This window comes from Lissotriton helveticus, chromosome 11, assembly GCF_964261635.1.
Source record: "Lissotriton helveticus chromosome 11, aLisHel1.1, whole genome shotgun sequence".
Lineage (NCBI taxonomy): Eukaryota > Metazoa > Chordata > Amphibia > Caudata > Salamandridae > Lissotriton > Lissotriton helveticus.
This window is the reverse complement of record NC_136072.1, coordinates 551757562-551778222: the sequence shown is the minus strand read 5'-3', so window position 1 is coordinate 551778222 and position 20661 is coordinate 551757562. Positions and strand designations below refer to the sequence as shown.

At 44.3% G+C, this 20661-nt stretch overlaps 1 long non-coding RNA gene across 1 annotated transcript in view; it reads right to left on the bottom strand.

Moving 5' to 3' along the window:
- Positions 1 to 2766, bottom strand: part of LOC144790672 (uncharacterized) — a 183562-nt gene extending 180796 nt beyond the window's left edge. Inside the window, exon 1 of the long non-coding RNA XR_013602248.1 lies at positions 2606 to 2766. This is a non-coding gene — a long non-coding RNA (uncharacterized LOC144790672). The remainder of the gene's footprint in view (positions 1 to 2605) is intronic.
- Positions 2767 to 20661: the final 17895 nt, after the last annotated feature.

The following is a 20661-nucleotide window of genomic DNA, read 5'->3' as shown; positions in this document are numbered from 1 at the left end:
CCTCTCTTTCGCCCTCACACACCCCGAAGGATGTCATGCTTCATCATCGGGCTTTTTTGTGCTCCTCGTCAGACCGGCGCTGCAATGTCTGACGGGCCACCGAAGGGTCTCTTTGGCGGAGATCTTTTAAAGAGAAAACGCTGTATGATGCATGCAGGTGTAAGGGCAGGGATTGAAAATGGGAGGGTTTCTTTTAAGTGAAGAGGTGCGTGCTAGTGAGTTAAAAATACCTAAGGGCATCCAGTCTGAGATACTTTTATTTATGTGGTGTCCTTGGTATAATAAAAAAACCAACAGGTTAATGTGTCACGTGAGGTTTCTATGTGCCTATGTGACAGGTCAAAAGGTCGACATGTTTCACGCCTGTGTGTCAGAAAGATCGGTGGCGTTTCTTCAGGACCTAAAGTGAAGTGCACGTCTAATTAAAATTGAGGGGGGCACACATACAAAAGGATATCCATTAGTCGCCTTGTCACTAATAGTTAGGTGTCCTAGAGTAAATCTTAGGGTGCATACCAGGATCTCCGTTGGTAGATACTGATACTGATGTGTGTGCCTAGAGAGGGGGGGAACCAAAAAGAAAGCAAAAAACGGTGAAAGACTCGTGGTGTATAGTCCCTGGAGTCAGGGACCGAGTCAGAATAGTATCTACCTCTTTTCACCCCCGTTCAGCTGATAGCGCCTCGATGCCATGAACGTTATGCTGCCAAGAAACTCAAAATAACGCCCAGCGATTGCAGCCGTTAGCAGGGGAGGGGCGAGTGTGAGGGAAAGAGAGCAAGGTAGAGAGAGGAGCAGGGGAGACGGGAAGAGGGCGAGCATGAAAGGGGGGCGAGAGTGTTAGGGGCGATGCCCTGCAGGGGCGGCTTGGAGGCCCGTTGAAGAGAGGGGCCCTCACTCTGGTGGGGGTGGGGCCAGGCCCTTTCTACAAGCCAATTCTCGGGTAAACACGAAGGGAGACACTCGCAAGCGGCAGGTCTCTGCGAGGACTGACGTGTGCGTACAGGACACACGGCCAGTGCAGGAGGGGTCTCGGGACAGCAGTTACACACAGGCCATGGAAGGTGGCCCCTGCACACCGAGGGCAGCAGAGACACACGGCAGATGGCACGGCGTGGACGGCCCGTAAGATTCTAAACGGCGCTAGATAAACACCGAAATATTGGAGTTAAGCATGCACTACCTCAAAAAAGGATGATCGGGGGGGTATGATTTAAAGGGTCCTCTTGCAACAAAATTAAAATAAATAAAACAGAAAGAAACTGAAGGGAGAAGAGGGAAATAGAAACAAATCCTAACAATACAAAATAAAAGAAAGTTATATGACAAAACAGCCAACAGGCAGATTTTTTTTTTAGAGTAGATAAGGAGACGGCATTGCGTGGTGGGGAGCGGCATTGGGTGGCGGGGGAGCGGCTTGTTAGTGGATTCCTTTGAAGTCTGATGCCGATGCTCAGACAAATGGTGGTGTGCGAGCGGCTTCCTTTGAAGTCGGATGCCGAGGCATGGTGTGGGATGTGGCTGGCGACGATGTGCACGCGCCTGCCTCACATGAACTGTACGCGATCTGCAGCTAGGTAGACTTTTCGGACTGCTTAGTATAATCTCGCCTATCAATCCCTACGGGATAGAATAGGCGAGACCTAAATACGATTATTCATCACTTTTGTACACATTTATAATATATGTATTAGCTGGACATAACTAATAAATATAGAATACTATAAAATAGTACTCAGGAGAGGTAATCTGTATGTATACTTGTCTCACTTATCACATACTGACTCACTATGGTAGATTGCATCTTCTTTGCTCAGTGTATTGTGAGTATGATCATTAAAATGTTCTGATAAATACCCCAATATATGGATTGAAATTCTTCCTGCTTTAAACAAATTAGTTAAAATAGACTTGGCAGCTACTTACAAAACAAAACTTTTGGATCAGCCAGCACACGTCCCTCGATTCTCACAGGAGGGGCACTTGTAGGAGCCTTTAAAGCACACATTTCACACCACCAAATAGTTTTTGTTGATGTGCTGAAATGTTTGACTGAACCAACATATTAATAATCAGTCTTAAATTTCAGTTACCATCTACCCCAATGGTTCGCATAAGAATTAAACGGCCCAAGAAACACTGGATGTGATGAACACTGATGTGCATTAAGAAGCGATAAAGCATTTGTTTAACTGTTTACATTTTGCAGTGTCTATGGTCCTATGTTTCCAAATGCAGCCTCGGAGGTAGGGGTTGGTATTGCGGCTTATTTACTATTGATAAGGAAAGACTTAATTCTAAACTCATTGTACAATCTCACTGGTTTTAGAAGGCATCTGCTTTTGCACATTTGTCATTCAGTAGCACTTTAAATAATAGCTGTGAAGACCATCCATCAGAACAGTGCTCAGTTTGTCAAGCTTGAAAGGGCAAACTGGGTTAAGAACCTGTGGAGGGTACGCAGACACCTCAGCAAGCGCTTAAATCACTGACCTCTTGAAGCTACAAAACACCACGTCGATGAGGAAGAAGCTTATTACCAGGGCTCGTGTCGGGGTACCACGCTGGTGGACGGCGTCCCCCCACTTATTTTAAGGGGTCTTACCGGGTGGACGCCGTCCCCCCTGTGCAAAAGCTGTGCTGAGCTGGCGCTAGCGCTGTCTACGGCTCCGGGTCATGTGCTGAGCCGACAGTTCCCAAAGACAGTATAATTAAGGCCCCAGGCAGGGCGCCACCACTCCAACAAGTGAGCCATTACCGACACAGGCACCCCCCGGCAAGCCCATTCAGTGATACGTCATGGCTGGAGTCAGGTTACAAAAGCACAAACAGCCCGTCCAAAAGCTCCTCGAGTGCGATTCCGAGCCTCGCCCCGCCTCTCTCGCGCTCCTCCTCTTCGGGGTAAACTGTCTGGTTAGCTAGCTCAGTGGGTAAAAGCAACTGCATTAGACATCAGTGTATGCCTTGCAAGGCTCATGTTTTTTTTCTCACTTTTCCGCCATCTAGTTTTACCCGAGTGCACTGGGCAAAAGTTGGGCTGTTGCAAACTTTGTCTACTAAGTAAGACTATTCTCGATTACGGACATTCTTAGTAGGTCATTGCGTCACTTTCAGATGAGCTCTGTAGAATGATATATGAAAGGTTTCTGCAATATTAGGTACTCGTTGCCGTTTTGTAAGTTATTATTATTTATTTTTTAACTGAATTTTGAACTGGTTGGGGTTTGCACAGGCGGAATGCGACACGCCAGCGAGGCCGCAAGCCCCCTTCACACAAAAGATAGCCCCCTCCAAGCATGAGCGTCCCCCCACTTCTAGTTTTTTTTTACCTTTCGTGACGTCACTTCCGGTCGTGACGTCACTTCACGTATTTGTGCGTCCCCCCACTTCTAGGTTTTCTACCTTCCGTGACGTCACTTCCTGACGTGACGTAACTTCTGTCTCTGAGCGTCCCCCCACTTCTTTATTTAGGACTTGTGCCCTGCTTATTACAGTTAGTTTATTCCTACTTTGCAACATTCAGCTTGCTACCAAAAATGCATTTAAAAAAGAACCCTGCCACAGTGACGCAATACATGATATTTAGGAATACCTCAGAGCCCCCAGCGACAGGAATCTCTGCACTCAATTTGCACTGGGTGACAAAAGACAAAGCAGTTTCAACCATGGACATTACCAACAGCAATGACTTCTTGACTATCACGTTACACAACACATGCCCCTTACACATCCACCCCTCTCCACATCCTTGCAGGCACCATGAAAACCAGGCAGCAGAACACAGGCATACTCCCTCCCGCCTTTTTCCCCCCCAGTGAAATCTGAAAATCGCGGAGACATTTGAATTTTATTCTACGTGGAGACGAAGAAATGAATAAGACGTCCTGGAAACAGATCCATATACATGTTTGGAGAAAACTCAAATATCACATTTCAAGATTTACTTCTAACCCTGCCACTCATTTTGTGATGTAGCAATTCAAGAGACAGTGCCATGCGCAAAGAACACAATATAGACCTGTATGTTAGGTTTTGAACATTAACAGGCTGAACACTGGTGACGCAGCACCTGTCAGTGAATTGGGAGCTGCAAAGCTTGAATAAATCGTGCACAGGAGAAACAGGCAGGCTCCTCCAAAGATCACTTAAAGAGAGGAATGTGCCAATAACCAGGGGCTCCCGCTCTGATATAGTGTACTAGCCATCCTTATCAATGTATGCATTCCTAATCTCATAAGGTGCAACAATTGAGGATATCTAAATTTGTCTTTCTCTGGAATAGGCGGAGTACTCAGTGTCCATAAATTGCTCATGCACTTTTTAGGTTTTGCCTGGCGAAAGCTGCGCTCTGCGCAGCTTTTTCGCGCAGGCGAAAACCTGATGAGAACTGTAGTGGGGTTTGGGTCGGCCCTCGTCATTTATTGGCTGGCTCCATAAATGGAGCCTAGCCATTGGACGAGGGGCCTGTCCGTCAATGCCGGACCAGATTCGGGGGCGTTCCCGCGATTCTTTGGCTTTTGCCGACGTCACGCGACGTCAGCCGAAAGCCGGGAACGCCCCCGAATCGACTTGCAGGTAAGCGATGGTGTGTTTTGTAATTAAGAAATAACTGTGTTCCGCCTATATTGTTTATATTGTAATGTATTTATTTTTTTCCTTTGCTCTCCCTCTGTTCTCTCTAGTGTTTCCGTGTCGGGTCTCCTCCGTGGCGTGACGACTTTCAGGTAAGCGATGTTGTGTTTTGTAACAAATGACTGTCCCTTTTCAATGCCCGGGAGTTTTTTAACTTGGAAAAGGTACTTTTGAGTTTATTTATCTTCCTTTCTTTGCAGGAATTGGGCGGCGGCGGCGTGGTAACGATTTCCGGTCGGCATTTTGTCTTGGGATCTTTGGCTGTCTGTCTCCGTCTCCGTGGTACAAGGGATTTCAGGTACGCGATTTAAATTGTAATGTAATTAGTATTTCTTTTACAGGTGTTCAGGCTTTTTGGTTTATATTCTTTTAATATGTTTCTTTTTTGGGCTGTTCTCTCTAGTGTCTGTGTAGCCTGCCGTGACGTGTCGGGTTTCAGCCTATATTGTTTATATTGTAATGTATTTATTTTTTTCCTTTGCTCTCCCTCTGTTCTCTCTAGTGTTTCCGTGTCGGGTCTCCTCCGTGGCGTGACGACTTTCAGGTAAGCGATGTTGTGTTTTGTAACAAATGACTGTCCCTTTTCAATGCCCGGGAGTTTTTTAACTTGGAAAAGGTATATTTGAGTTTATTTATCTTCCTTTCTTTGCAGGAATTGGGCGGCGGCGGCGTGGTAACGATTTCCGGTCGGCATTTTGTCTTGAGATCTTTGGCTGTCTGTCTCCGTCTCCGTGGTACAAGGGATTTCAGGTACGCGATTTAAATTGTAATGTAATTAGTATTTCTTTTACAGGTGTTCAGGCTTTTTGGTTTATATTCTTTTAATATGTTTCTTTTTTGGGCTGTTCTCTCTAGTGTCTGTGTAGCCTGCCGTGACGTGTCGGGTTTCAGCCTATATTGTTTATATTGTAATGTATTTATTTTTACTTTTGCTCTCCCTTTGTTCTCTCTAGTGTTTCCGTGTCGGGTCTCCTCCGTGGCGTGACGACTTTCAGGTAAGCGATGTTGTGTTTTGTAACAAATGACTGTCCCTTTTCAATGCCCGGGAGTTTTTTAACTTGGAAAAGGTACTTTTGAGTTTATTTATCTTCCTTTCTTTGCAGGAATTGTGCGGCGGCGGCGTGGTAACGATTTCCGGTCGGCATTTTGTCTTGGGATCTTTGGCTGTCTGTCTCCGTCTCCGTGGTACAAGGGATTTCAGGTACGCGATTTAAATTGTAATGTAATTAGTATTTCTTTTACAGGTGTTCAGGCTTTTTGGTTTATATTCTTTTAATATGTTTCTTTTTTGGGCTGTTCTCTCTAGTGTCTGTGTAGCCTGCCGTGACGTGTCGGGTTTCAGCCTATATTGTTTATATTGTAATGTATTTATTTTTTTCCTTTGCTCTCCCTCTGTTCTCTCTAGTGTTTCCGTGTCGGGTCTCCTCCGTGGCGTGACGACTTTCAGGTAAGCGATGTTGTGTTTTGTAACAAATGACTGTCCCTTTTCAATGCCCGGGAGTTTTTTAACTTGGAAAAGGTATTTTTGAGTTTATTTATCTTCCTTTCTTTGCAGGAATTGGGCGGCGGCGGCGTGGTAACGATTTCCGGTCGGCATTTTGTCTTGAGATCTTTGGCTGTCTGTCTCCGTCTCCGTGGTACAAGGGATTTCAGGTAAGCGATTTAAATTGTAATGTAATTAGTATTTCTTTTACAGGTGTTCAGGCTTTTTGGTTTATATTCTTTTAATATGTTTCTTTTTTGGGCTGTTCTCTCTAGTGTTTCCGTGTAGCCTGCCGTGACGTGACGATTTCCGGTCGCCATTTTGTCTTGGGATTCTTGGCTCGCTCGCTGTCTGTCTCTGTGGTACGAGGGATTTCAGGTACGCGATTTACATTTTTATGTAATTGTAATTTCTTTTATATGTGTTCAGCCTGTTTTGTTTATATTGTAATGTATTTATTTTTTGGGCCTGTTCTCTCTAGTGTTTTTGTGTCGGGTCTCCTTCGTGGCGTGACGACTTGCAGGTAAGCGATGGTGTGTTTTGTAATTAAGAAATAACTGTCCCTTTTGAATGCCTGGGAGTTTTTTAACTTTGACAAGAGTTTTTTGAATTAATTTATCTAACTTTGCAGGTATTTGTCGGCGGCGCGGCGTGGTAACGATTTCCGGGCGTGGTAACGATTTCCGGTCGCCATTTTGTCTTGGGATTCTTGGCTCGCTCGCTGTCTTGTCTCCGTGGTACGAGGGATTTCAGGTACGCGATTTACATTTTTATGTAATTGTAATTTCTTTTACATGTGTGCAGCCTATTTTGTTTATATTGTAATCTATTTATTTTTTGTCCCTGTTCTCTCTAGTGTTTTTGTGTCGGGTCTCCTTCGTGGCGTGGCGACTTGCAGGTAAGCGATGGTGTGTTTTGTAATTAATAAATGACTGTCCCTTTTGAATGCCTGGGAGTTTTTTTAACTTTGAAAGGGGTTTTTTGAATTAATGTATCTAACTTTCTTTGCAGGTATTTGTCGGCGGCGCGGCGTGGTAACGATTTCCGGTCGCCATTTTGTCTTGGGATTCTTGGCTCGCTCGCTGTCTCCGTGGTACGAGGGATTTCAGGTACCCGATTTACATTTTTATGTAATTGTAATTTCTTTTATATGTGTTCAGCCTATTTTGTTTATATTGTAATGTATTTATTTTTGGGCCCGGTTCTCTCTAGTGTTTTTGTGTCGGGTCTCCTTCGTGGCGTGACGACTTGCAGGTAAGCGATGGTGTGTTTTGTAATTAATAAATGACTGTCCCTTTTGAATGCCTGGGAGTTTTTTTTAACTTTGAAAGGGGTTTTTTGAATTAATTTATTTAACTTTCTTTGCAGGTATATGTCGGCGGCGCAGCGCGGCGTGGTAACGATTTCCGGTCGCCATTTTGTCTTGGGATTCTTGGCTCGCTCGCTGTCTGTCTCCGTGGTACGAGGGATTTCAGGTACGCTATTGACATTTTTATGTAATTGTAATTTCTTTTATATGTGTTCAGCCTATTTTGTTTATATTGTAATGTATTTATTTTTTTCCTTTGCTCTCCCTCTGTTCTCTCTAGTGTTTCCGTGTCGGGTCTCCTCCGTGGCGTGACGACTTTCAGGTAAGCGATGTTGTGTTTTGTAACAAATGACTGTCCCTTTTCAATGCCCGGGAGTTTTTTAACTTGGAAAAGGTATTTTTGAGTTTATTTATCTTCCTTTCTTTGCAGGAATTGGGCGGCGGTGGCGTGGTAACGATTTCCGGTCGGCATTTTGTCTTGAGATCTTTGGCTGTCTGTCTCCGTCTCCGTGGTACAAGGGATTTCAGGTACGCGATTTAAATTGTAATGTAATTAGTATTTCTTTTACAGGTGTTCAGGCTTTTTGGTTTATATTCTTTTAATATGTTTCTTTTTTGGGCTGTTCTCTCTAGTGTCTGTGTAGCCTGCCGTGACGTGTCGGGTTTCAGCCTATATTGTTTATATTGTAATGTATTTATTTTTTTCCTTTGCTCTCCCTCTGTTCTCTCTAGTGTTTCCGTGTCGGGTCTCCTCCGTGGCGTGACGACTTTCAGGTAAGCGATGTTGTGTTTTGTAACAAATGAATGTCCCTTTTGAATGCCCGGGAGTTTTATAACTTGGAAAAGGTATTTTTGAGTTTATTTATCTTCCTTTCTTTGCAGGAATTGGGCGGCGGCGGCGTGGTAACGATTTCCGGTCGGCATTTTGTCTTGGGATCTTTGGCTGTCTGTCTCCGTCTCCGTGGTACAAGGGATTTCAGGTACGCAATTTAAATTGTAATGTAATTAGTATTTCTTTTACAGGTGTTCAGGCTTTTTGGTTTATATTCTTTTAATATGTTTCTTTTTTGGGCTGTTCTCTCTAGTGTTTCCGTGTAGCCTGCCGTGACGTGACGATTTCCGGTCGCCATTTTGTCTTGGGATTCTTGGCTCGCTCGCTGTCTGTCTCTGTGGTACGAGGGATTTCAGGTACGCGATTTACATTTTTATGTAATTGTAATTTCTTTTATATGTGTTCAGCCTGTTTTGTTTATATTGTAATGTATTTATTTTTTGGGCCTGTTCTCTCTAGTGTTTTTGTGTCGGGTCTCCTTCGTGGCGTGACGACTTGCAGGTAAGCGATGGTGTGTTTTGTAATTAAGAAATAACTGTCCCTTTTGAATGCCTGGGAGTTTTTTAACTTTGAAAAGAGTTTTTTGAATTAATTTATCTAACTTTGCAGGTATTTGTCGGCGGCGCGGCGTGGTAACGATTTCTGGGCGTGGTAACGATTTCCGGTCGCCATTTTGTCTTGGGATTCTTGGCTCGCTCGCTGTCTTGTCTCCGTGGTACGAGGGATTTCAGGTACGCGATTTACATTTTTATGTAATTGTAATTTCTTTTATATGTGTGCAGCCTATTTTGTTTATATTGTAATCTATTTATTTTTTGTCCCTGTTATCTCTAGTGTTTTTGTGTCGGTCTCCTTCGTGGCGTGGCGACTTGCAGGTAAGCGATGGTGTGTTTTGTAATTAATAAATGACTGTCCCTTTTGAATGCCTGGGAGTTTTTTTAACTTTGGAAGGGGTTTTTGGAATTAATGTATCTAACTTTCTTTGCAGGTATTTGTCGGCGGCGCGGCGTGGTAACGATTTCCGGTCGCCATTTTGTCTTGGGATTCTTGGCTCGCTCGCTGTCTGTCTCTGTGGTACGAGGGATTTCAGGTACTCGATTTACATTTTTATGTAATTGTAATTTCTTTTATATGTGTTCAGCCTGTTTTGTTTATATTGTAATGTATTTATTTTTTGGGCCTGTTCTCTCTAGTGTTTTTGTGTCTGGTCTCCTTCGTGGCGTGACGACTTGCAGGTAAGCGATGGTGTGTTTTGTAATTAAGAAATAACTCCCTTTTGAATGCCTGGGAGTTTTTTAACTTTGAAAAGAGTTTTGGGAATTAATTTATCTAACTTTGCAGGTATTTGTCGGCGGCGCGGCGTGGTAACGATTTCCGGGCGTGGTAACGATTTCCGGTCGCCATTTTGTCTTGGGATTCTTGGCTCGCTCGCTGTCTTGTCTCCGTGGTACGAGGTATTTCAGGTACGCGATTTACATTTTTATGTAATTGTAATTTCTTTTATATGTGTTCAGCCTATTTTGTTTATATTGTAATGTATTTATTTTTTGGGCCTGTTCTCTCTAGTGTTTTTGTGTCGGGTCTCCTTCGTGGCGTGACGACTTGCAGGTAAGCGATGGTGTGTTTTGTAATTAGGAAATAACTGTCCCTTTTGAATGCCTGGGAGTTTTTTAACTTTGAAAAGGGTTTTTTGAATTAATGTATCTAACTTTCTTTGCAGGTATATGTCGGCGGCGCGGCGTGGTAACGATTTCCGGTCGCCATTTTGTCTTGGGATTCTTGGCTCGCTGTCTGTCTCCGTGGTACGAGGGATTTCAGGTACGCGATTTACATTTTTATGTAATTGTAATTTCTTTTATATGTGTTCAGACTATTTTGTTTATATTGTAATGTATTTATTTTTTTCCTTTGCTCTCCCTCTGTTCTCTCTAGTGTTTCCGTGTCGGGTCTCCTCCGTGGCGTGACGACTTTCAGGTAAGCGATGTTGTGTTTTGTAACAAATGACTGTCCCTTTTCAATGCCCGGGAGTTTTTTAACTTGGAAAAGGTATTTTTGAGTTTATTTATCTTCCTTTCTTTGCAGGAATTGGGCGGCGGCGGCGTGGTAACGATTTCCGGTCGGCATTTTGTCTTGGGATCTTTGGCTGTCTGTCTCCGTCTCCGTGGTACAAGGGATTTCAGGTACGCGATTTAAATTGTAATGTAATTAGTATTTCTTTTACAGGTGTTCAGGCTTTTTAGTTTATATTCTTTTAATATGTTTTTTTTTTGGGCTGTTCTCTCTAGTGTTTCCGTGTAGCCTGCCGTGACGTGTCGGGTTTCCTTCTCCGTGGCCGAACGAGTTTCAGGTAAGCGCTGTGGTCATGTATTAGTGCGACTCGGTGTAGATAGATTGGAATGTAATTTGTATTTTTCTTACAGGTGTTGTAGATTGTAACGTAACAGGTGTTCAGGCTATTTGGTTTATGTTCTTCTAATGTTTCTTTTTTGGCCTGTTCTCTCTAGTGTTTCCGTGTCGGGTCTCCTCCGTGGCGTGACGACTTGCAGGTAAGCAATGTGTTTTGTAACTAAAAAATTACTGTCACTTTTGAATACCCGGAGTGTTTTTTTTACGTTTGAAAAGTAATTTCTGACTTCATTTATTTTCCTTTATTTGCAGGAATCTGGCGGCGGCGCGGTGGGGGTAACTATTTCCGGTCGCCATTTTGTTTTGTCATCTTTCACTCGCTGTCTCCGTCTTCGTGGTGCAAAGACTTTCAGGTAGGTGATTTTGATTTTTTTCCAAAGTAATAAGTGTGGCTCATGTATTTTTGTTCGCCATTTTGTCTGGTGATCTTGGCGTGACTTATTCAGGTAAGTGCGACTCGTAGTACATACTTTGTAATGTAATTAGTGTTTTGTTACAGGTAACTTCATGCTCCTTTGTTTATAATCTTGGAATATATTTTTGTTTTGCAGCTCTCTCGTGTTTCCTTTATATGTTCGGACGTGGCCTCCGTGCGCTTTGTTCGTGGTGCAAGTAAGCTATTTAACCTGTTCGATATTAATCTCTCTTTTCTGCTTCTTTTGTAGGTACTTTCGTATCGCCTCAGCTGCTTGGTGCCTTTGCTCGTGTCTTTTGTGATCTTTGGCTCGCTGTCTCCATGGTGCAAGGCCTTTCATGTAAGCTATTAAATCAATTTTGTCTTTTGTAAAATAAAAGTTTTGTTTCTTTGAATGCTCTATATTTTTTTTTTTTTTTAAAAGACCTTTATTGCACATTTAAATCAAGACACAGTTGAATGCCTACAACCTCTGGGGCCGGCCTCAAACATTTCAGCGAGAATGATGGAAATTGGAAATTTACACAGCCGTTTAGCCGGCATCCCTGAGGCCCGGCGGCAACTATTCCATGCGTGCATCTTTACATTGGCAATTTTGTCGGAAGTCACAAAGGTCTGCATTTTAACCGTAGAACCAAACATCACCAAACAAGAAGAGCACAGCTATCAAATACAACCACAAAGTGTACCCAAAGGGTAGACAGATCCATAGGTGTCATCAAAACATCTGAACATTAGTGACGTAGTCCATGACCCCTCCCGGCTCCCCCCTTTCAAGCAACAGCAAGCGTCCACCAAGGCCAGCGAACTCCACAGCACACACTCCCTCGTTAAAATTCTAAAACTCAATCCGACAAACCCTCATCCAAATCATCTCCCGGAGGTTCGCAGATGTCTCCCCTGTACTTGTTCCACGCCCCCCAGATCAGACCCCATTTCCTGGGGCAGCCTCTCCGGACAAACACCGCCCTCTCCGCCACCATTGCGTCATCCATATCGCTGCACCAATCCCTCAGCCTGGGCACCACAGGTGAACCCCACAATTTAGCCACATTACGCTTCGCAACCATCAGGCCCAACACCACCCAGTCCCGCTGCCGATGGGTCAAGTCCGTGGCCTCCCAAATGTTCAGCAAGCAGCAGCGCGGGTCTAACTGCAGGGAAACATTCACAGTCTGGGAAATAGTGCGGATCACTGCTGTCCAATACCCTGCCAGCCTCCCGCAATCCCAAATGGTGTGGAAGAATGTCCCCCGCTCTCCACATCCGCGGAGGCAGTACTCCTGATCAGCCCTTCCTATTTTGTATAGAACCGTCCGGGTATAGTACGTACGGTGCAGGACTTTTAACTGTACCAGCTTAAGCCTGGACGAAATCGCCGATTCGCAAGGTGATGAGAGAGCCTCCTGCCACTCCGAGTCATCAAGGTCCCCTATGTCCGCTACCCAACTGGAGCGCAATTTGGTCAACAAGTCAGGGAGATTGTTAACCAGTTTCCTGTACGTGTATGAAGTGGCTTTTTGGGGCATGTGCTCGGTCAGCAAGCGGTCCTCAAGAGGGGTAGATTCCTGCAGAGACGCATCTGCCGGAATGGCCGCCCTCAGTGCGTGCCGTATCTGCATGAATCTGTATCGTTCGGACTCTCCCATACCATATTTGGCCTGTAAGAACCCAAAATCTACGATTCTGTGATTTTTCCAGAGGTCCCCCACCACTGAAATTCCAATGTCGTCCCATGCCTTAAACCTTTTGGTATTGCCCATGTAACCCAACCTGTGTGAGTCCCATAGGGGCGTCATCTGTGTAACAGTGTGTGCGCAGTGCAAGTGCCTGTGTGCTTTATACCAGAGTTGGATCGTGTGACGTGTCGGGCCCTGTAGCCCTGACGGGACGGTGCGGCTATAGAGGTTCCTCAGCAGACCCCTGGGTTCGATATTCTGCCTGTCCGCCATGTAGGCTGGGTCTGTGTGTGGGACATGTAGCCAGTAGTTGATCTGTTTAAGGTGGGCAGCCCAGTAATACAGTTCAATACTAGGGAGCGCTATCCCCCCATCGTACCAGTCCCGCACCAGCTTGCTCTGTGCAAAGCGGGCCGGCTTTCCATCCCAGAGCAGATTAGAGATTGCCGCCGAGATGGCCTTAAAGTAGGCGGGGGGCACCGGAAACGGCGTATTCTCCAGGAGGTACAAAAAACGAGGCAGAGCCATCATTTTGAACAGGGCAGCTTTGCCCAAAAGAGTAAGCGGAAGGGAGCGCCACACCCTGACATCCCGAACAAACCGCTCCAGGGGGGGTCTCAGGTTCAAAGTATGGAAGACGTCTGGACTAGGAGTAATGTAAACCCCCAGATATTTAAAGGGGGCAGTAGTGTACGCTAACGGACAGCCCCTCGGAAGTGGGGGGGGGTGGCCAGCAAGAACGAATAGCACCGACTTCGCCCAGTTAATCCTATAGCCGGATACCCTCCCGAACTTCTCGCAGACATTGAGCAGTTCCGGGACAGATTTTCGCGGGGCGGTGAGGTAGAGCAGGACATCGTCGGCGTAGAGCGATATCCGATCTTCCCACGTTGGTGACCACTGGATACCCTTAATTGAGGGCTCCCATCTCACCCAAATCGCCAATGGCTCAAGGACTAACGTAAACAACAAAGGAGACAACGGACAACCTTGTCTCGTCCCACGCCCAAGCGGGAAGGTCCTAGAGATGTGGCCATTTGCCACAACCTGCGCGAGGGGGCTAGTATATAGAAGGCGGACCCATGCACAAAAGCGAGGCCCAAAGCCCATGCGTCGGAGCACCGCGAAGAGATAAGGCCACTCCACCGTATCGAACGCCATAGTGGCGTCCAGGGAGAGCAGTACCGCTGGTTCTCGTATACTCTCCTTGCGAGCCAGGACCGCCTGTAAACGCCGCAAATTATGCGAGGTATTGCGATTCTGCATGAAGCCGGACTGGTCCGGGTGATGCTCTATATTTTTTAATACATCTATTTTGTTTTCGTTGCAGGTATTTGACGGATGGGTGGCACTCGTATTTCTATTATGCTTACTTTAATAGCTATTTTATATCGTGTGCTTTCTGTGTAGGGAATTTTTGCAAACAGCTATCGTGTTTTTCTACTTTACCAAAATGATATTCACCAGCACTTTTTTTTATTTGCAGGCAGCGTGGCGCCAACTCGTCTACCACCATGCTTTGATATTCAAGATAGGCAAAAGTCGCACGTAGCCACTAAGTACTCTAACGAGTCACAACATCCACGACCTTTTCAGTCGGCCAGACAGCCTCCTATCGGCAATTTACATATGTCGAGACGGCAACATCCTAAACAACATCTCACCTACATGTTCTTAACAACAAACTTTTCAAGTCTTTTGTTATTTAATGAACTAACTGCGTTTTTTGTCTTCCACAGTATGTAAAGGACTACAGCCACGAAAAGAAACATTTCTTCGAGCAAGCTCAGAAGGTATTCTTCGAGACAGCGGACTGGAGCCTCTCTAGAATTTTCGAGCGATCTCAGGAGGTATACTTCGAGACAGCGGACTGGAGCCTCTCTAGAGAAACTGTAAGTTACTTGCCTTTCTGTGAAAGTAATTTGTCCTTTTGACCAGCGGTATTACGAGCACATTTTTCAGTTTTATACGCGCAAACAAAGCAGTAATAATATGTATCACTTTAGATTTAAATTGTGTTGCCTATACGTTTGGCCAATTTCACCATGTTTTTGTTTAATGCGTTTGAGTTCTTTTTGGTACATCGAATAGGTACATTTACGATATAAATGTTTGCGCATGTCTACTTTATTCATGGACTTTGCAAATTCGAACAAATGCTTACATTGTAAGGCCTTTCTGTTTATTCAAATTCGCCATTATGTACGTTTGGGATGCCTTGTTTGTGCGATGCCAGATTTTATTTAATATGCTGCAATCGTGGGGCTGAGAGTTACCTGAGCACAAGCATGTGTTTGTCGCAACACTAGATTAAGTCAGAGCATGAAGGCCCGTTACATTTACTGAGAGCATAAAGAACCGTTAGGATAAGGTGAGACCTGAAGACTTTCAGTGCAAAGTTATACATCGGCAAACTGTGCATTTAGGATGAAAATGTTTGCGCATGTAAGTTTAGGCCTTTCTGTGAAAATAATTTGTCCTTTTGATCTGCGGTATTACGAGCCCATTTTTCTGTTTTATACGCGCTAAGCAGTAATAATACGTATCACTTTAGATTTAAATTGTGTTGCCTATACATTTGGCCAATTTCACCATGTTTTTGTTTAATGCGTTTGAGTTCTTTTTGGTACATCGCCATAGGGACATTTACGATATAAATGTTTGCGCATGTCTACTTTATTCATGGACTTTGCAAATTCGAACAAATGCTTACTTTGTAAGGCCTTTCTGTTTAGTCAAATTCGTCATTATGTACATTTTGGGTGCCTTGTTTGTGCGATGCCAGATTTTATTTAATATGCTAAAATCGTAGGGCTGAGACTTAGCTGAGCACAAGCATGTGTTTGTCGCAACACTAGATTTAGTCACAGCATGAAGGCCCGTTACATTTACTGAGAGCATAACGAACCGTTAGGATAAGGTGAGACCCGACGACTTTCAGTGCAAAGTTATACATCGGCAAACAGTGCATTTAGGATGAAAATGTTTGCGCATGTAAGTTTAGGCCTTTCTGTGAAAGTAATCTGTCCTTTTGACCAGCGGTATTACGAGCACATTTTTCTGTTTTATACGCGCAAACAAAGCAGTAATAATACGTATCACTTTATATTTAAATTGTGTTGCATATACATTTGGCCAATTTCAACATGTTTTTGTTTAATGCCTTTCAGTTCTTTAGGTAAGACTAATCTTTCACACATATATATATATAGCTCGAGGGAGCTTGCTTAACTCTATAATTTAAATGGAATGGAGGCACGCTCTTTCTTTGGACTTACCTGCCAGTCACACATTTGCATGGGATGTCATCCCTAACCTGCAGACCCCTTCGCTGGAACATGGCATTCTGGGACATGCAGTCCGGTCACCTGGTGGCCACTGCACGTTGGGCAGCCCACTCCGGCTGGAGTGGGAGGAATAGGGAGAACAGCCAATCAAGACTGGGCAGGACATTCAAATTAATCCAAGGGGAGGAGGCGTGTTCATTTCTGCAACTGAGGGCATTGAGAAAGGCCTCGCGGCCGAAATGCATTTGCCTGTTGTAAATGAGAATAAAGCTGCTCCTTCGGATTTCCCCATGGTGGCTTCTGTATTCTTTTCCACAAAAGAAGCGTGCTGATATCCATTACCGTGTGAGCCAGTGACACGGTCCAGAAGCAACCCGCAGCGCAAGTTTCACCGGAACCATTGGCAGCGGCAGCTTTGGCTGGTGTGAGAGTGTTTCTGCGGTAGCAGTTTTTCCGATGGACACCTGGTGACCCCAGAAGGCGGGGATGCGATGCAGAGGCAATTCCGCCTCTCTGTGGACCGGATGCCGAGTCATTCGGAGCCTCGTAAAGAACGCAACCTGGGCGTTTAAGGTAGCTGCGGCTTGGGGACTCGAGGGAGCTTGCTTAACTCTATAATTTAAATGGAATGGAGGCACGCTCTTTCTTTGGACTTACCTGCCAGTCACACATTTGCATGGGATGTCATCCCTAACCTGCAGACCCCTTCGCTGGAACATGGCATTCTGGGACATGCAGTCCGGTCACCTGGTGGCCACTGCACGTTGGGCAGCCCACTCCGGCTGGAGTGGGAGGAATAGGGAGAACAGCCAATCAAGACTGGGCAGGACATTCAAATTAATCCAAGGGGAGGAGGCGTGTTCATTTCTGCAACTGAGGGCATTGAGAAAGGCCTCGCGGCCGAAATGCATTTGCCTGTTGTAAATGAGAATAAAGCTGCTCCTTCGGATTTCCCCATGGTGGCTTCTGTATTCTTTTCCACAAAAGAAGCGTGCTGATATCCATTACCGTGTCAGCCAGTGACACGGTCCAGAAGCAACCCGCAGCGCAAGTTTCACCGGAACCATTGGCAGCGGCAGCTTTGCTGGTGTGAGAGTGTTTCTGCGGTAGCAGTTTTTCCGATGGACACCTGGTGACCCCAGAAGGCGGGGATGCGATGCAGAGGCAATTCCGCCTCTCTGTGGACCGGATGCCGAGTCATTCGGAGCCTCGTAAAGAACGCAACCTGGGCGTTTAAGGTAGCTGCGGCTTGGGGACTCGAGGGAGCTTGCTTAACTCTATAATTTAAATGGAATGGAGGCACGCTCTTTCTTTGGACTTACCTGCCAGTCACACATTTGCATGGGATGTCATCCCTAACCTGCAGACCCCTTCGCTGGAACATGGCATTCTGGGACATGCAGTCCGGTCACCTGGTGGCCACTGCACGTTGGGCAGCCCACTCCGGCTGGAGTGGGAGGAATAGGGAGAACAGCCAATCAAGACTGGGCAGGACATTCAAATTAATCCAAGGGGAGGAGGCGTGTTCATTTCTGCAACTGAGGGCATTGAGAAAGGCCTCGCGGCCGAAATGCATTTGCCTGTTGTAAATGAGAATAAAGCTGCTCCTTCGGATTTCCCCATGGTGGCTTCTTTATTCTTTTCCACAAAAGAAGCGTGCTGATATATATATATATATATATATATATATATATATATATATATATATATATGTTTAGTTACAACTTTAGTTCACAAACTGCTTTGCACGATGCGAGAAATTAAATAAAACACTGACAACATTCCTTGTTTTATTTTCACTACGTGCATGCGCGGATTTCTATATTTTTAAAGGCACATACAAACCAGTAACGTGACGCAAATAATTGCCATACTATTACATTAGAACACATTAATCGCTAATACGCAAAGCTTTAGCTAAGATTCAATTTGCACAGTTTGCATGAGAAAATCACTGCTTGTTTTTGCCTGCACTCGTAATCTTTTGCTAACGCTATATTTGTTTTATAGGGACAAAAAGTAGATGTTTGTTGCAACTGACCCATCGACTACACATATTTGAAATTCGTTATATAAACACGGTATGTTAATACTTTATTTATTTTACTTAATACATTAGTTTTTTTACTCATTGCTGTCTGTACTGGCCATTCTTTGCTGTATAGTTATACACAAAATTTCGCTCATAAAGCACATCTTACGCGTTTGTACGTGAAAGCTGCACTGGTGAAGTTGTAGTCAGCAGAGGTGTTTTGTTCTTCTCTTCCTTCTTTATCTTTGTCTTCTTTTCACCTCTTTGCGTTCTCTCCTTATCAAGCTTCTCTTTCACTTGCACTCTTCCTCATCCTTTCTTCTTTATCTTTCTCCTTTTTTATTTACACTCCTTTTTCTTTTTGCCTATCCTCCCCTCTTTCTTTCCATCTCTCTCTTCTTCCTAACCTCTATCTCTTTCTACCTTGCTACTTTATAGTCTTTACTTCTATACTAGTTACTCTATAATACATAGTGCTTCTAATTCTCTATTTACAACTTATAATATACTTCACACAAATGTCCTCACTCTTTTCAATCTTTTGCTAACAGTATATTTTACTTTTACAGGACCAAAAATTTGCCATTTGGTGCAACTACCCCATCGAAGACACATCTTTCAAATTCGTTCTTTCAACACGGTACGTTCATACTTAAAACTTTCATATATCTCATTCTTTCCTGCCTTTCCTTATCTCTCTCTCCTGCATTTACTCTGCATCTCCCTCACAATTTGAGATTCACTGTCCTTCTTTCTTTCCCTCTCGCACTATTCTTCTCTCCTTTTCTCCTACTTTCTCTTTCCTTTGCTCTCCCTCTCTCCTGCATCCTCTCTCTTCTGCCCTCACCCCATATCTTCATCCCCATCTTCTTTACAGGTCCCTGCAGCAAATGCTTACATACTAAGCTAGCACACGCAACATACATACATCTCCCTCTCTTGACTTCCATTTCAATTTTGCATTCTTGCCTTTCTTTAACTCTCTTTTGCATTTACTCTGCATCTCCTTCCCCATTTTGCCATCAGTCTTTCTCTTTAATTTACTCCTGCTCTATTCTTTCCTCACTATTACACCTTTCTTTCTTCTCCTCTACCTCTTTTTTCATCCCCTCTCTTATAACTTCTCTCTCCTGTCTTCCCATCTTCTTTCCTTCTATCATGCACGCTTTTTCTTTTACTCCCTCACTCGATTCTCATATATCTCCTTCTTTCCTGCCTTCTCTTTCAATTTCTTTCTTGCCTTTCCTTATCTCTCTCTCCTGCATTTACTCTGCATCTCCCTCACAATTTTACATTCACTGTCCTTCTTTCTTTCACTCTCGCGCTATTCTTCTCTCCTTTTCTCCTACTTTCTCTTTCCTTTGCTCTCCCTCTCTCCTGCATCCTCTCTCTTCTACCCTCACCCTATATCTTCATCCCCATCTTCTTTACAGGTCCGTGCAGCAAATGCTTACATACTAAGCTAGCACATGCAACATACATACATCTCCCTCTCTTGACTTCCATTTCAATTTTGCATTCTTGCCTTTCTTTATCTCTTTTGCATTTACTCTGCGTCTCCTTCCCCATTTTGCCATCAGTCTTTCTTTCATTTACTCCTGCTCTATTCTTCCCTCACTATTACACCTACTTTCTTTCTTCTCCTCTCCCTCTTTTTTTCATCCCCTCTCTTATACCTTCTCTCTCCTGTCTTTTAATCTTATTTCCTTCTATCATGCACACTTTTTCTTTTACTCCCTCTCTACTCAGCTCTCACTTTTACTCATCCTTTCCTTCTCTCTCCTGCTCTCTATTTCTTGCTGCCTCCCCCTTCTGCTTGCTATCTCCCTCCTTCTCTATTATGCTTATCTCTCCTACCTTCTCTTTTCCTATTCCTTCTATCTTTATTTCTCTCACCCTCTTGATATCTTTACCTTTTGCCCCTCTCTTCTTCCATACACTTTCCACCACTCTTCTTCTTTCTCTCCTCCTTATATCTCGCTCTTTTGTATTCCTTCTTTATTTCTCTCAATTTTGCCCACTCTATCCATCTTACCTTCACACTCTTGTGCTTTTCTTCTTTATCTACCCTTTTTCACATTCTTCTGTCACAATCTGGTTCCTCCCGTTCTCTCTCTTGCACTCTCTCTTCCTTTTTTCAATTACTTCTTTATCGCTTTCCTCTATATCTCTCTCCTTTCTGCTCTCTCTCTTCCCTCTCTCTCCTGACCCCTATTCCAGCTGCTCTCTCTCCTTCCTTCTTGCTCCCTCTCTATTATGCTTCTCTCTTTATCTCCCTCTCCTTTCTGCTTTTTTCCCTTGGCCATCGCTCTCCCTCTTGGCCCTCTTCCAATTGCTCCCTTAATTCTTTCTTGCTCATGTTTATCCTCACTTTACCTTCTGCCTTCTCTCTCTCTCTCCCTTTTGCCCTCTCTCTTAGTTTCACTGTCTATCTCCTTCCCTATCTAGTTCTCACTTTCCATCTTGCACTCGTTTTTTGGCCTTTGACTCCATTCTGCACTCTTTTCACCCTTTCTATGTTCTCTCTCATGATCTCCATTTATCTTGCATCCTCTCTACTTCCTTATCTATCATACTTTTATTTCC